Source organism: Coregonus clupeaformis, chromosome 33 (assembly GCF_020615455.1).
Source record: "Coregonus clupeaformis isolate EN_2021a chromosome 33, ASM2061545v1, whole genome shotgun sequence".
Classification (NCBI taxonomy): Eukaryota; Metazoa; Chordata; class Actinopteri; order Salmoniformes; family Salmonidae; genus Coregonus; species Coregonus clupeaformis.
This window is the reverse complement of record NC_059224.1, coordinates 30,449,415-30,464,824: the sequence shown is the minus strand read 5'-3', so window position 1 is coordinate 30,464,824 and position 15,410 is coordinate 30,449,415.

Below are 15,410 nucleotides of genomic sequence, written 5' to 3'. Positions count from 1 at the left end.
TTGGCGATGGTCTTGTAGCCCATTCCAGCCATGTGTTGGTCTACAATCTTGTTCCTGACATCCTTGAGAGCTCTTTGCCTGTGGGAATAGGTGCTCTTTTATACAGATAAGCTGAGATTAGAGTGTGCTCCTCAATCTCAGCTCATTACCCTATAAAAGACACCTGGGAGACAGAAATCTGTCTGATTGAGAGGGGGTCAAATTCTTATTTCCCTCATTAAAATGCTAATCAAGTTATAACATTTTTTGACGTGTTTTTCTGGATTTTTTCCATGTTGTTATTCTGTCTCCACGCAAATAAACCTACCATTAAAATGATAGACTAATAATTTTTTGTCAGTGGGCAAACGTACAAAATCAGCAGGGGATCAAATACTTTTTTCCCTCACTGTATGTCATGCAATAAAATGCAAATGAATTACTTAAAATCATACAATGATTTTCTGGATTTTTGTTTTAGATTCCGTCTCTCACAGTTCGAAGTGTACCTATGCTAAAAATTACAGACTCTACATGCTTTGTAAGTAGGAAAAACCCGACAAAATCGGCAGTGTATTAAATACCTGTTCTCCCACTGTATGTGTAGTTTCATGTTATCACTTGTTGCTTTGCATGTTGTCACATGTTATCACATTAACTTCAAATAAGATCACATTAAAAACATCCCACTGCTGGCTTGACTCTGAAGCTAAGCAGGGTTGGTCCTGGTCGGTCCCTGGATTGGAAACCAGATGCTGCTGGAAATGGTGTTGGAGGGCCAGTAATGAGGTCACTCTTCCTCTGGTCAAAAAATATCCCAAATGCCCCAGGGCAGTGATTGGGGACATTGCCCTGTGTAGGGTGCCGTCTTTCACATTGGACGTTAAATGGGTGTCCCGACTCTCTGTGGTCACTAAAGCCCATGGCACATATCGTAAGAGTAGGGGTGTTAACCCCCGGTGCCTGGCTAAATTCCTCATCATGGCCACCTAATCATCCCCAGCTTCTAATTGGCCATTCATTCCCCCCGCTCCCTGTAACTTATTCCCCAGGTCGTTGCTGTAAATGAGAATGTGTTCTCAGTCAACTTACCTGGTAAAAAAATGATGTGCAGCTTATAACGGCTTCATAAAGCCTTCATAAACATCTTTAACCATATGTCATGCTCTATAAAGGGTTCATAAATGTGGCATAAATGTTTGACACAACCACCGATGTTAAAATGTGATATAACCCACTATGTCAATTATGACATAAACATGTGTTTTATAAAGGGTGGCATAAGCACCACTCAATAAAGGCTTTGTAAATCATATTGAATTGTGTTCACATCAATGCTTAAACCACATCAGGGGAGATTTTTGAGGTCTGGGAAAAATCCCAAGACACATAGATTTTTTAGTGTAGTTGGCCTTTATTTCAGTGGGCATGCCCTGCACTGTTTCTGTAGCACAATAATGTACGTGATGAGATCGCAAATCAAATGCCCACTTGTGGTGCCACTGGACAGCATAAAACAAGTGTTAAAATGTTTTTATTGTAATTAAATTAGTTTGTAGCAGTTAGGTGTTGTTATATTACATAGCTACTGTACCTCAATCATTATTTCAAATAATTTCAGTGACTTCACAGCAATTGCTAGCTAAGTTAGCTAGCTTGCAAAATGTATTTAGCTAGCAGACTCAGCTAAATAAAATCCCCAAGATACACCCACGGAGGAATACAATAGTACGAATCAAATGGAGTTTCCCATCTCCCTTTACAGAAGTGCCTCTTATCCAGATGGTTTGACAAAGGCATTTCCTAACAGACCTGCTAACTTTACCTTTGTTGTTACTTTAAGGTTGGAACCAATATGTAGTACCCTCTACCAGGCAGAGAGGCAAGAACCATTCATCCGCCAGCTCAGGAACACGCTACACTGTTCACAGCCCTGTGTAATGTTCAATGTCATTGCATTGCTGGACATTTTCCAAAACTTAATGTAGGTGTATTGTTTTAAAAATGTCAAAATGTATGTTAGTTATTAGTGATAATTCCCAAAGTGTTAATACATTTGTGTTTACATCATTAATCCTTTATGTGTAATGAATGACCAAAGGGGTCTGACTTTAAAGTAAGTACAGCTGCCATGTGATATAGAGTCTTCTATGGATGTGTTATGAATGATCGAAGGTGTCTCACTTCAAATGAAGTATTACAGGACACTACATAAAGTGTCAATGAATAGGTTATTAACATTCTACTGATTTATAACATATTCAGACCTTTGGTATGAGACTCGAATTGAGCTCTGATGTCCTGTTTCCATTGATCATCCTTGAGATGTTTCTACAAGTTGATTGGAGTCCACCTGTGGTAAATTCAATTGAATGGACATGATTTGACAACTGTCTATATAAGGTCCCACAGTTGACAGTGCATGTCAGAGAAAAAACCAAGACATGAGGTCGAAGGAATTGTCCGTAGAGCTCCGAGACAGGATTGTGTCCGAGGCACAGATCTGGGGAAGGTTACCAAAAAATGTCTGCAGCATTGAAGGTCCCCAAGAAAACAGTGGCCTCCATCATTCTTAAATGGAAGAAGTTTGGAAACACCAAGACTCTTCCTAAGAGCTCGTCCCGCCCGGCCAAACTGAGCAATCGGAGAATGGCCTTGGTCAGGGAGGTGACCAACGACCCGATGGTCACTCTGACAGAGCTCTAGAGTTCTTCTGTGGAGATGGGATAACATTCCAGAAGGACAACCATCTCTGCAGCACTCCACCAATCAGGCCTTTATGGTAGCGTGGCCAGACGGAAGCCACTCCTCAGTAAAAGGCACGTGACAGCCCACTTGGAGTTTGCCAAAGCACCTAGAAAACTCTCAGACCATGAGAAACAAGATTCTCTGGTCTGATGAAAAAGATTGAACTCTCTTGGCCTGAATGCCAAGCGTCACGTCTGGAGGAAACCTGGCACCATCCCTATGGTGAAGCATGGTGGTGGCAGCATCATGCTGTGGGGATGTTTTTCAGCGGCATGGACTCCGGGAGACTATTCAGGATCAAGGCAAAGATGAACAGAGCAAAGTACAGAGAGATCCTTGATGAAAACCTGCTCCAGAGTGCTCAGGACCTCAGACTGAGGTGAAGGTTCACCCTTCCAACAGGACAACAACCCTAAGCACACAGCCAAGACGACACAGGAGTGGCTCGGGACCAGTCTCTGAATGTCCTTGAGTGGCCCAGCTAGAGCCCGGACCTGAAAATAGCTGTGCAGGCGACACTCCCCATCCAACCTGACAGAGCTTGAGAAGATCTGCAGAGAAGAATGGGAGAAACTCCCCCCAAATACATGCTGTGCCAATCTTGTCGGCCATACCCAAGAAGACTCAATGCTGTAATCGCTACTAAAGGTGTTTCAACAAAGTATTGAGTAAAGGGTCTGAATACTTATGTAAATGTAATATTTCTGTTTTTTCTAAAACTGTTTTTGCTTTATCATTATGGGGTATTGTGTGTAGGTTGATGAGGCGAAAAAACAATTTAATCAATTTTAGAATAAGGCTGTAACGTAACAAAATGTAGAAAAAGTCAAGGGGTCTGAATACTTTCCCCAAGGCACTGTATGTTGAAAAAAATAAACTAAAAATAAAATAAAACATCATACTTGTATCAGTATTTAATCATCTGGAATGAGTTATCCATTATGATTATATTTTTTCTCTGCAAAACTGACAGGTGCTCAATTGAGGAAGTTTAAAGCCAATCTGTATCTGCTAAGTAGTGCAGTCTTGGTGGCGAAGTAGTGCAGTCTTGTTTCTGTCGTGTGTCTGTAAATAGCCTGTAAATACCCAGTTTTTTTGTATTTTTCGTACATAGCCTGTAAATAGCCTGTAAATACCCAGTTTTTTTGTATTTTTCGTACATATTTCCCTACTCAGACTTTTCATCCTTCTACAAAATATACTTTCCTGCAACCTGCCTCACTCAATGTGGAACGGATTCTATTATGACTTACCTTTTATCCAGAATCTAGAATCCAGTTGAAACTAGCTAGCCAGCTAACTAGCTACTTGCTATTAGCCACGGCTAGCGGTGTTTCACCCAGAACATAGGATTTTTTTTCCGCAGGGATTAATTTTAATCACTGGACATTGATCACCGGATATTCGGCCAGTCTGCACAGCGTTATCGACCCAGAACATATCAGTTCTTCCGCTGATTCACTGATTCACTGGACCTCTAACTCCGATTCATCGCCACCAGCTGGCTACAACAAAACGGACGCTGTGGTCTGGCTAATCAACCTGAGCTAGGCCCATCTCCCGGCTATCTACCTCTCTATCAACTGGACGGGACCACCTAGGATTGACCTGAGCCCCGCCGATCCTACACGACTGGTCTGCCCGACTGGAAATCGTCTGATGTGGTTACGACGTAACCACGAAGATTCCATCCATCTGCTAGCCCCTGGCCCGTTAGCAACACGCTACTCACTAAACTGAACTAGCTACTGAACTAGCTACTTGCTATTGGCCACAGCTGGCGGTGTTTCACCAGAACATTTGATTTTTTTTTTTCCCCGCGGGATTGGTTTTAATCACTGGACATTGATCGCCGGATATTCGGACAGTCAGCACTGCGCGTTGTCGACCCAGAACATATCAGTTTTTCCGTCGCTACCAGCTGGCTACAACAAAACGGACGTAGCACACGCTAGCAGTGGCCTCTTGCTCACTGGCGCTTCACCACTCGGACCTTGTGATAACTCAGCTATACAGCTTCGATATCTGCTGGACTGTTCCTTTTACGGTACTTACATCCTGTTTATGTTTAGCCTCAGCCCAAACATGGTTAGTTTATTGTTGTTTCGGTTATTTCTAATTGTACTATATCACTGTAGACCCCCAGCCTAGCTGAACCTGCCTTGGTTAGCCCCCTTTGTCCCTCCACCCATACACTCACAGACCGACTCAATTTATGCCCTCTAGAGATACTATCTCTTTCAGTGTTACCAACGCTTAAGTTTGCCTCCACTTTACTCATGTCCTTCCATATCCTTGTCTGTTCATAATGCCCTGAATCTTTTCTATAACACCCGGAAATCTGCCCCCTTTATTCTATGTACCCAACGCACTAGAAGACCAGTTTTTAAAGCCTTTAGCCGTATCCTTATTCTAGTCCTCCTCTGTTCCTCTGGTGATGTAGAGGCCTTAACCCCAGGCCCTGTAGCCCCCAGTATCACTCCTACTCCCAGGGAGCTATCATTTGTTGACTTCTGTAACTCGCAAAGTCTTGGTTTCTTGCACATAAATATCAGAAGTCTACTTCCTAAGTTTGAGTTATTCACTGCGTTAGCACACTCTGCCAACCCTGATGTTCTAGCAGTGTCTGAATCCTGGCTCAGGAAGGCCACCAAAAATTCTGAAATTTCCATCCCCAACTATAACATTTTCCGGTCCTAGATAGAACTGCCAAAGGGTGGAGTTGCAATCTACTGTAGAGATAGCCTGCAGAGCTCTATCATACTATCCAGGTCTGTGCCCAAACAGTTTGAGCTTCTACTTCTAAAAATCCACCTTTCCAGAAATAAGTCTCTCACTGTTGCCGCTTGCTACAGACCCCCCTCAGCCCCCCAGCTGTGCCCTGGACACCATATGTAATTGATTGCCCCCATTTATCCTCTGAGTTTGTACTGCTTGGTGACCTAAATTGGGATATGCTTAATACCCCAGCCATCCTACAATCCAAGCTAGATGCCCTCAACCTCACGCAAATTATCAACGAACCTACCAGGTACAACCCTAAATCCTTAAACATGGGTACCCTATTAGATATCATCCTGACTAATATACCCTCTAAATACACCTCAGCTGTCTTCAACCAGGATCTCAGCGATCACTGCCTTATTGCCTGCGTCCGTATCCGGTCCGCGGTCAAACGACCACCCCTCATCACTGTCAAACGCTCCCTAAAACACTTTAGCGAGGAGGCCTTCCTAATTGACCTGGCCCAGGTATCCTGGATGGATATAGATCTCATTCCGTCAGTAGAGGATGCCTGATTGTTCCCTTAAAAGTAATTTCCTCTCAATCTTAAATAAACATGCCCCATTCAAAAATACAGAACTAAGAACCGATATAGCCCTGGTTCTCCCTCAGACTCTGACTGCCCTTGACCAGCACAAAAACATCCTGTGGCGTACAGCATTAGCATCAAATAGCCCCGCGATATGCAACTTTTCAGGGAAGTTAGGAACCAATATACACAAGCAGTCAGGAAAGCAAAGGCTAACTTTTTCAAACAGAAATTTGCATCCTGTAGCACTAACTCCAAAAAGTTTTGGGACACTGTAAAGTCCATGGAGAATAAGAGCACTTCCTCCCCAGCTGCCCACTGCACTGAGGCTAGAAACACTATCACCACCGATAAATCTACAATAATCGAGAATTTCAACAAGCATTTTGCTACAGCTGGCCATGCTTTCCATCTGGCTACCACTAACCCGGCCACCAACTCTGCACCCTCTGCTGCAACTTGCCCATGCCCCCCGCTCCCTTCACACAAATTCAGACAGTTGATGTTTTGAAAGCGCTGCAAAATCTGGACCCCTACAAATCAGCTGGGCTAGACAATCTGGACCCTTTCTTCCTAAAACTAGCCACGAAATTGTCGCAACCCCTATTACTAGTCTGTTCAACCTCTCTTTCTAACGTCTGAGATCCCCAGAGATTGGAAAGCTGCCGCGGTCATCCCCCTCTTCAAAGGGGGTGACACTCTAGATCCAAACTGCTACAGACCTATATCCATCCTGCCCTGCCTTCGAAAGTATTGAAAGCCAAGTTAACAAACAGATCATCGACCATTTCGAATACCACCGTACCTTCTCCGCTATGCAATCCGGTTTCCGAGCTGGTCACGGTGCACTTCGAGCCACGCTCAAGGTCCTAACGATATCTATAACGCGATGATAATAGACAGTACTGTGCAGCCGTCTTCACCGACCTGGCCAAGGCTTTCGACTCTGTCAACCACACGCATTCTTATTGGCAGACTAAATAGCCTTGGTTTCTCAAATGACTGCCTCGCCTGGTTCACCAACTACTTCTCAGATAGAGTTCAGTGTGTCAAATCGGAGGGCCTGTTGTCTGGACCTATGGCAGTCTCTATGGGGGTGCCACAGGGTTCAATTCTTGGGCCGACACTTTTCTCCGTGTATATCAATGATGTCGCTCTTGCTGCTGGTGACTCTCAGATCCACCTCTACGCAGACGACACCATTTTGTATACATCTGGCCCTTCATTGGACACTGTGTTAACAAACCTCCAAACGAGCTTCAATGCCATACAACAATCCTTCAGTAGCCTTCAACTGCTCTTAAACACTAGTAAAACTAAATGCATGCTTTTCAATCGAACGCTGCTAGCACCCGCCCACCCGACTAGAATCACCACTCTCGACGGGTCTGACCTAGAGTATGTGGACAACTACAAATATCTAGGTGTCTGGTTAGACTGTAAACTCAACTTCCAGACTCACATAAAGAATCTCCAATCCAAAGTTAAATCTAGAATCGGCTTCTATTTCGCAACAAAGCCTCCTTCACTCATGCTGCCAAACAGCCCTCGTAAAACTGACTATCCTACCGATCCTTGACTTCGCGATATCATTTACAAAATAGCCTCCAACACTCTACTCAGCAAATTGGATGTAGTCTATCACAGTGCCATCCGTTTTGTCTCCAAAGCCCCATACACTACCCACCACTGTGACCTGTACGCTCTTGTTGGCTGGTCCTCACTACATGTTCGTCGGTCAAACCCACTGGCTCCAGGCCATCTATAAATCACTGCTAGGCAAATCCCCGCCCTATCTTAGCTCATTGGTCACCATAGCAGCACCCACCGTAGTCTGCGCTCCAGCAGGTATATCTCACTGGTCATTCCCAAAGCCAACACCTCCTTTGGCCGCCATTCCTTCCAGTTCTCTGCTGCCAATGACTGGAGCGAATTGCAAAAATCTCTGAAGCTGGAGACTCTTATCTCCCCCAATAACTTTAAGCATCAGTTGTCAGAGCACCTTACCGATCACTGCACCTGTACACAGCCCATCTGAAATTAGCCCACCCAACTACCTCATCCCTATATTGTTATTTAATTTGCTCTTTTGCACCCCAGTATCTCTATTTGCACATAATCTCTTGCACATCTAGCATTCCAGTGTTAATACTATTGTAATTATTCTGCACTATAGCCCATTTATTGCCTTACCTCCATAACTTGCTACATTTGCACACACTGTATATATATTTTCTGTTGTATTTTCTGACTTTATGTTTTTTTTTCTTTACCCCATATGTAACTCTGTGTTGTTTTTATTGCACTACTTTGCTTTATCTTGGCCAGGTCGCAGTTGTAAATGAGAACCTGTTCTCAACTGGCTTCACCTGGTTAAATAAAGGTGAAATAAAAAATAAAAAATAAAAAAAAAGATGGAAAAACAAATAGATACAGTAAAGGCCTTGCACATGCCTGGAGTATTTAAAATACATTCAAATGTATCATTTCACGTAGCCATCCTTCCTGAGAAGGCTAAATGTACCATAACCTGTTTGCATCTCAGATACAGATGGAAAACACAGGGCCGGGGTAAACAAAAAGGAAAGAATATATATACAGTGGGGAGAACAAGTATTTGATACACTGCCGATTTTGCAGGTTTTCCTATTTACAAAGCATGTAGAGGTCTGTAATTTGTATCATAGGTACACAGAAAATCACATTGTATGAATTTTAAGTAATTAATTTGCATTTTATTGCATGACATAAGTATTTGATCACCTACCAACCAGTAAGAATTCCGTCTCTCACAGACCTGTTAGTTTTTCTTTAAGAAGCCCTCCTGTTCTCCACTCATTACCTGTATTAACTGCACCTGTTTGAACTCGTTACCTGTATAAAAGACACCTGTCCACACACTCAATCAAACAGACTCCAACCTCTCCACAATGGCCAAGACCAGAGAGCTGTGTAAGGACATCAGGGATAAAATTGTAGACCTGCACAAGGCTGGGATGGGCTACAGGACAATAGGCGAGCAGCTTGGTGAGAAGGCAACAACTGTTGGCGCAAATATTAGAATATGGAAGAAGTTCAAGATGACGGTCAATCACCCTCGGTCTGGGGTTCCATGCCAAGATCTCACCTCGTGGGGCATCAATGATCATGAGGAAGGTGAGGGATCAGCCCCAGAACTACACGGCAGGACCTGGTCAATGACCTGAAGAGAGCTGGGACCACAGTCTCAAAGAAAACCATTAGTAACACACTACGCCGTCATGGATTAAAATCCTGCAGCGCACGCAAAGGTCCCCCTGCCTCAAGCCAGCGCATGTCCAGGCCCGTCCGAAGTTTGCCAATGACCATCTGGATGATCCAGAGGAGGAATGGGAGAAGGTCATGTGGTCTGATGAGACAAAAAATAGAGCTTTTGGTCTAAACTCCACTCGCAGTGTTTGGAGGAAGAAGAAGGATGAGGACAACCCCAAGAACACCATCCCAACCGTGGAAGCGTGGAGGTGGAAACATCATTCTTTGGGGATGCTTTTCTGCAAAGGGGACAGGACGACTGCACCGTATTGAGGGGAGGATGGATGGAGCCATGTATCGCGAGATCTTGGCCAACATTGAACATTGAAGATGGGTCATGGCTGGGTCTTCCAGCATGACAACAACCCGAAACACACAGCCAGGGCACTAAGGAGTGGCTCCGTAAGAAGCATCTTAAGGTCCTGGAGTGGCCTAGCCAGTCTCCAGACCTGAACCCAATATAAAAATCTTTGGAGGGAGCTGAAAGTCCGTATTGCCCAGCGACAGCCCCAAAACCTGAAGGATCTTGAGAAGGTCTGTAAGGGAGGAGTGGGCCAATCCCTGCTGCAGTGTGTGCAAACCTGGTCAAGACCTACAGGAAACGTATGATCTCTGTAATTGCAAACAAAGGTTTCTGTACCAAATATTAAGTTCTGCTTTTCTGATGTATCAAATACTTATGTCATGCAATAAAATGCAAATTAATTACTTAAAATCATACAATGTGATTTTCTGGATTTTTGTTTTAGATTCCGTCTCTCACAGTTGAAGTGTACATATGATAAACATTACACTATATACTGCCAAAAACATCTGTGAGTAATGCAAGATCCTTTCAGAATTGTTATTTTAGTTGAGCTGTCCTCAGTGGTGCTGTAAGGAGACATTTGAATCCTGCTCTGCCCACCCGCTGAATCCCGCTATGCGCTGTGGATCTATGATTTCTGATTTCTACATCTGGATTCTTTCACTTAGTACAGACTTTGATGACAGTTATATTTTCTCCTCAGTCATCTCTCTGTACATGTCTTACAATGTGATTTTCTGGATTTTTGTGTTAGATTCCGTCTCTCACAGTTGAAGTGTACCTATGCTAAAAATTACAGACCTCTACATGCTTTGTAAGTAGGAAAACCTGCAAAATCGGCAGTGTATCAAAAACTTGTTCTCCCCACTGTATATAGTATATGACTAATTCGTTATCACATTATAACCTACATTATGGGCCAGTTTAACAGATCCAGATTAATATGTATATTTTGTGCATAGTGTTGGTCAGTTGTTATGAGACATTATGAGAAAATGAAGGGATATACAGTATCATGTGAAGTATAAAGTACGATCTGCATAAATAGTCAGTATCACAGAAAACATTACACATTATCAACACAAATAATCTTTATTTCAATAATATCACCTAAGCGCAAACATGTTTTCACCATGTAATTTAGACAACATAATTGCAAAATAATTAATAAAAAAACTGAAAGGATACTACATCCACAGAGATCCTATAAAAATGTGTTTGACTCCATCCACTCGAGGCCACTAGCGATGTGTTACCGTCTCTGCTCCCCATGTACTGTAGGTATGTATGCGTGTGTGCGTATGTATGTATGTATGTATGTACAGTTGAAGTCGGAAGTTTACATACACCTTAGCCAAATACATTTAAACTCAGTTTTTCACAATTCCTGACATTTCATCCTAGTAAAAAGTATCTGTCTTAGGTCAGTTAGGATCACCACTTTATTTTAAGAATGTGAAATGTCAGAATAATAGTAGAGAAAATTATTTATTTCAGCTATTATCTCTTTCATCACATTCCCAGTGGGTCAGAAGTTTACATACACTCAATTAGTATTTGGTAGCATTGCCTTTAAATTGTTTAACTTGGGTCAAACGTTTCGGGTAGCCTTCAACAAGCTTCCCACAATAAGTTGGGTGGATTTTGGCCCATTCCTCCTGACAGAGCTGGTGTAACTGAGTCAGGTTTGTAGGCCTCCTTGCTCGCACACGCTTTTTCAGTTCTGCCCACAAATGTTCTATAGGATTGAGGTCAGGGCTTTGTGATGGCCACTCCAATACTTTGACTTTGTTGTCCTTAAGCCATTTTGCCACAACTTTGGAAGTATGCTTGGGGTCATTGTCCATTTGGAAGACCCATTTGCGACCAAGCTTTAACTTCCTGACTGATGTCTTAAGATGTTGCTTCAATATATCCACATACTTTTCCTTTCTCATGATGCCATCTATTTTGTGAAGTGCACCAGTCCCTCCTGCAGCAAAGAACCCCTACAGCATGATGCTGCCACCCCCGTGCTTCACGCATTTGGAAATTGCTCCCAAGGATGAACCAGACTTGTGGAGGTCTACAATCTTTTCTCTGAGGTCTTTGCTGATTTCTTTAGATTTTCCCATGATGTCAAGCAAAGAGGCACTGAGTTTGAAGGTAGGCCTTGAAATACATCCACAGGTACACCTCCAATTGACTCAAATGATGTCAATTAGCCTATCAGAAGCTTCTAAAGCCATGACATCATTTTATGGAATTTTCCAAGCTGTTTAAAGGCACAGTCAACTTAGTGTATGTAAACTTCTGACCCACTGGAATTGTGATACAGTGAATTATAACTGAAATAATCTGTCTGTAAACAATTGTTGGAAAAATTACTTGTGTCATGCACAAAGTAGATGTCCTAACTGACTTGCCAAAACTAGTTTGTTAACAAGAAATTTGTGGAGTGGTTGAAAAACTAGTTTTAATGACTCCAACCTAAGTGTATATAAACTTCCGACTTCAACTGTATGTATGTATAAGATATGGGAGAGGAGAGGCTAACTCCTACTAGTGGACGTGGGTTGATTTAATGTTTTGGGGCCAACTGAATTGTACTTGTTTTTTAAACATACACACCTGTGTCTGATATGGTTTAATAAAGGACTGAGAGCAAGGCACATATTTGTCACACTTCTTTGTCAGTACTGATTTTAGACATACAGTGAGCTCCAAAAGTATTGGGACAGTGACACATTTCTTGTTGTTTTGGCTCTGCACTCCAGCACTTTGGATTTGAAATGATACAATGACTATGAGGTTAAAGTGCCCACTGAAATATTTAATTTGAGGGTATTTTCATCCATATGCGGTGAACCGTTTAGAAATGACAGCACTTTTTGTACATTCTCTCTTATATGTGTATTAAAGTAGTAAAAAAGTTAGGTTTTTGGTATCATATTCATAGCACGCAATGACTACATTGCTTGCAAATGTGAACTTGACTCTTGTGCTTTTGTACCTATAGTCTATTACCATAATGATAATCACAATATAATGTTGAACAATCAGATATTACTACATTCAAATCTACATAAAAAAATCTGTAGCAGAGCACTTAAGTTGATGATGTCATAGTTGTAACCACTCCCTTCAAGATGATTTGATAGTCTCTTTCATCGGCCATAAGGCCATCTAATCAGTTAGTTCATTGCATATTTTACTGATTTTGCCTAAATTGCTACAATCATTTGATCTAAGGGTCTGGATTCAATCCGTATTGCCGAAGTTCCGCATTGCAGCCCAATTGACATTTAAAGGCAATGTTCCATTCATGGCATTATCGGAAATTACCTTTACATTTTAAGCACGCTACAGCGCAGGATTTCAGCGATAAGGATTGAATCCAGCACTACCCCGTCAAGACCAGACTTGTGGTTACACGTAAGAGAAATAGTTGATAGGGTTATAATACCTACAGTAACCTCCTCCTCCTTCCAAATATTGGTGATCCAAATGCACCTTGGTCATGAATTATTTGTATTTGCTGATATGGTAGTAGATTACACAGAACAGAGCCATTTTAACAAGACATCATTGCTCAGCTCTTTCGAGTTACTAGGTAGTCATCATGTTCAGGCAAGTGCACAGATAGGGCTCAACCAGTGCCCGAGCAGCTGCTCTTTTGCCGCCTATGAAAAATTGCCCTTGCAGCTCGGTGGACTTTTTACAATTGTATGAATAATAAAAGTAAAATAAATTGTCTCTTTAAATTTTTTATGCAACGAATTGTACATCAAACTAGCTAATTTCATGAGCTCTTGAATCTTAGTAAATGTCCCATTCACCTGCCCTATGAGCACACTCGTCTGACTTGCATGCAGTGGCCACTGGCTGCAGATGACGGGTGGGGGAGACTTGAATGCTAGTAGGAGGCTATTATTGAGTTGGATCTGTCATATGTGTGTCTCTCACTGTTAGGGACAAAGAATGGGCTAATTCTACTACTTGTTAGTAAGAGGCAGATGTCAGAAGCAGAACAAACTCAAATCAAGTAAAACTAGTTTGTTTCACCAGCATAGCTAACAGAAGTGTAAAGTAACTATACAGAACAAAATATAAACGCAACATGTAACGTGTTTGGTCCCATGTTTCATGAGCTGAAATAAAAGATCCCAGACATTTTCCATACGCACAAAAAGCTTATTTCACTCAAATTCTGTGCACAAATTTGTTAACATCCCTGTTAGTGAGCATTCCTCCGTTGCCAAGATAATATATCCACCTGACAGGTGTGGCATATCAAGAAACTGACTAGACTAAACTTCATGATCATTACACAGGCGCACCTTGTGCTGCGGACAATAAAAGGCCACTTTAAAATGTGCAAAATAGTCAGTAACACAGAAAACATTACACATTATCAAAACAAATCATCTTTATTTCAATAATATCACGTAAAGTGCAAACATGTTTTCACCATGCCATTTAGACAACATAATTTCATCAGCTGGAGTTGCAAAACAATGAATCAAAAAACTGAAAGGATACTACATCCACAGAGATCCTATAAAAATCTGTATGACTACATCCACTCGAGGCCACTAGCGATGTGTTACTGTCTCTGCTCCCTATGTACTGTAGGTATGTATGCGTGTATGTGTGTATGTATGTATGTATGTATGTAAAGATATGGGAGAGGGAGAAGCTAACTCCTACTAGTGGACGTGGGTTGATTTAATGTTTTGGGGCCAACTGGATTGTACTTGTTTTTTAAAAACTACACACCTGTGTCTGATATGGTTTAATAAAGAACTGAGAGCAAGGCACATATTTGTCACACTTCTTTGTCAGTACTGATTTTAGACATACAGTGAGCTCCAAAGTAGTTGGGACAGTGACACATTTCTTGTTGTTTTGGCTCTGCACTCCGAAGCACTTTGGATTTGAAATGATACAATGACTATGAGGTTAAAGTGCACACTGACAGATTTAATTTGAGGGTATTTTCATCCATATTGGGGAATATTTAGAAATTACAGCACTTTTTGTGCATATTCCCCCCATTTTAGGGGACCAAAAGTATTGGGGCGAATTCACTTATATGTGTATAAAAGTAGTAAAAAGTTAGGTTCTTGGTCTCATATTCATATACTGACTACATCCAGCTTGTGACTGTCCAAATTCTACAATATAAATAAATGGTAAATAATGTATTGTGTAATTTTGAAGTCACTTTCACTGTAAATAAGAATATAATATGTTTCTAAATACTTCTACATTAATGTGGATGCTACCATGATTACGGACAATCCTGAATGATTCGTGAAAAATTATGAGTGAGAAAGTTACAGACGCACAAATATCATACCCCCAAGACATGGTAACCTCTCACCATTACAATAACAGGGGAGGTTAGTATGTCTTAGGGATATTTGTGCGTCTGTAACTTCTCTCACTCATCATTTTTCACGAATCATTCAGGATTATCCGTAATCATGGTAGCATCCACATTAATGTAGAAGTGTTTAGAAACATATTATATTCTTATTTACAGTGAAAGTGACTTCAAAATTACACAATACATTATTTACCATTTATTTATATTGGTAGAATTTGTACAGTCACAAGCTGGATGTAGTCGTCGCGTGCTATGAATATGAGACCAAGAACCTAACTTTTACTACTTTTATACACATATAAGTGAATTCGTCCCCAATACTGGTCCCCTAAAAATGGGAGGGAATATGTACAAAAAGTGCTGTAATTTCTAAACAATTCCCCGATATGGATGAAAATACC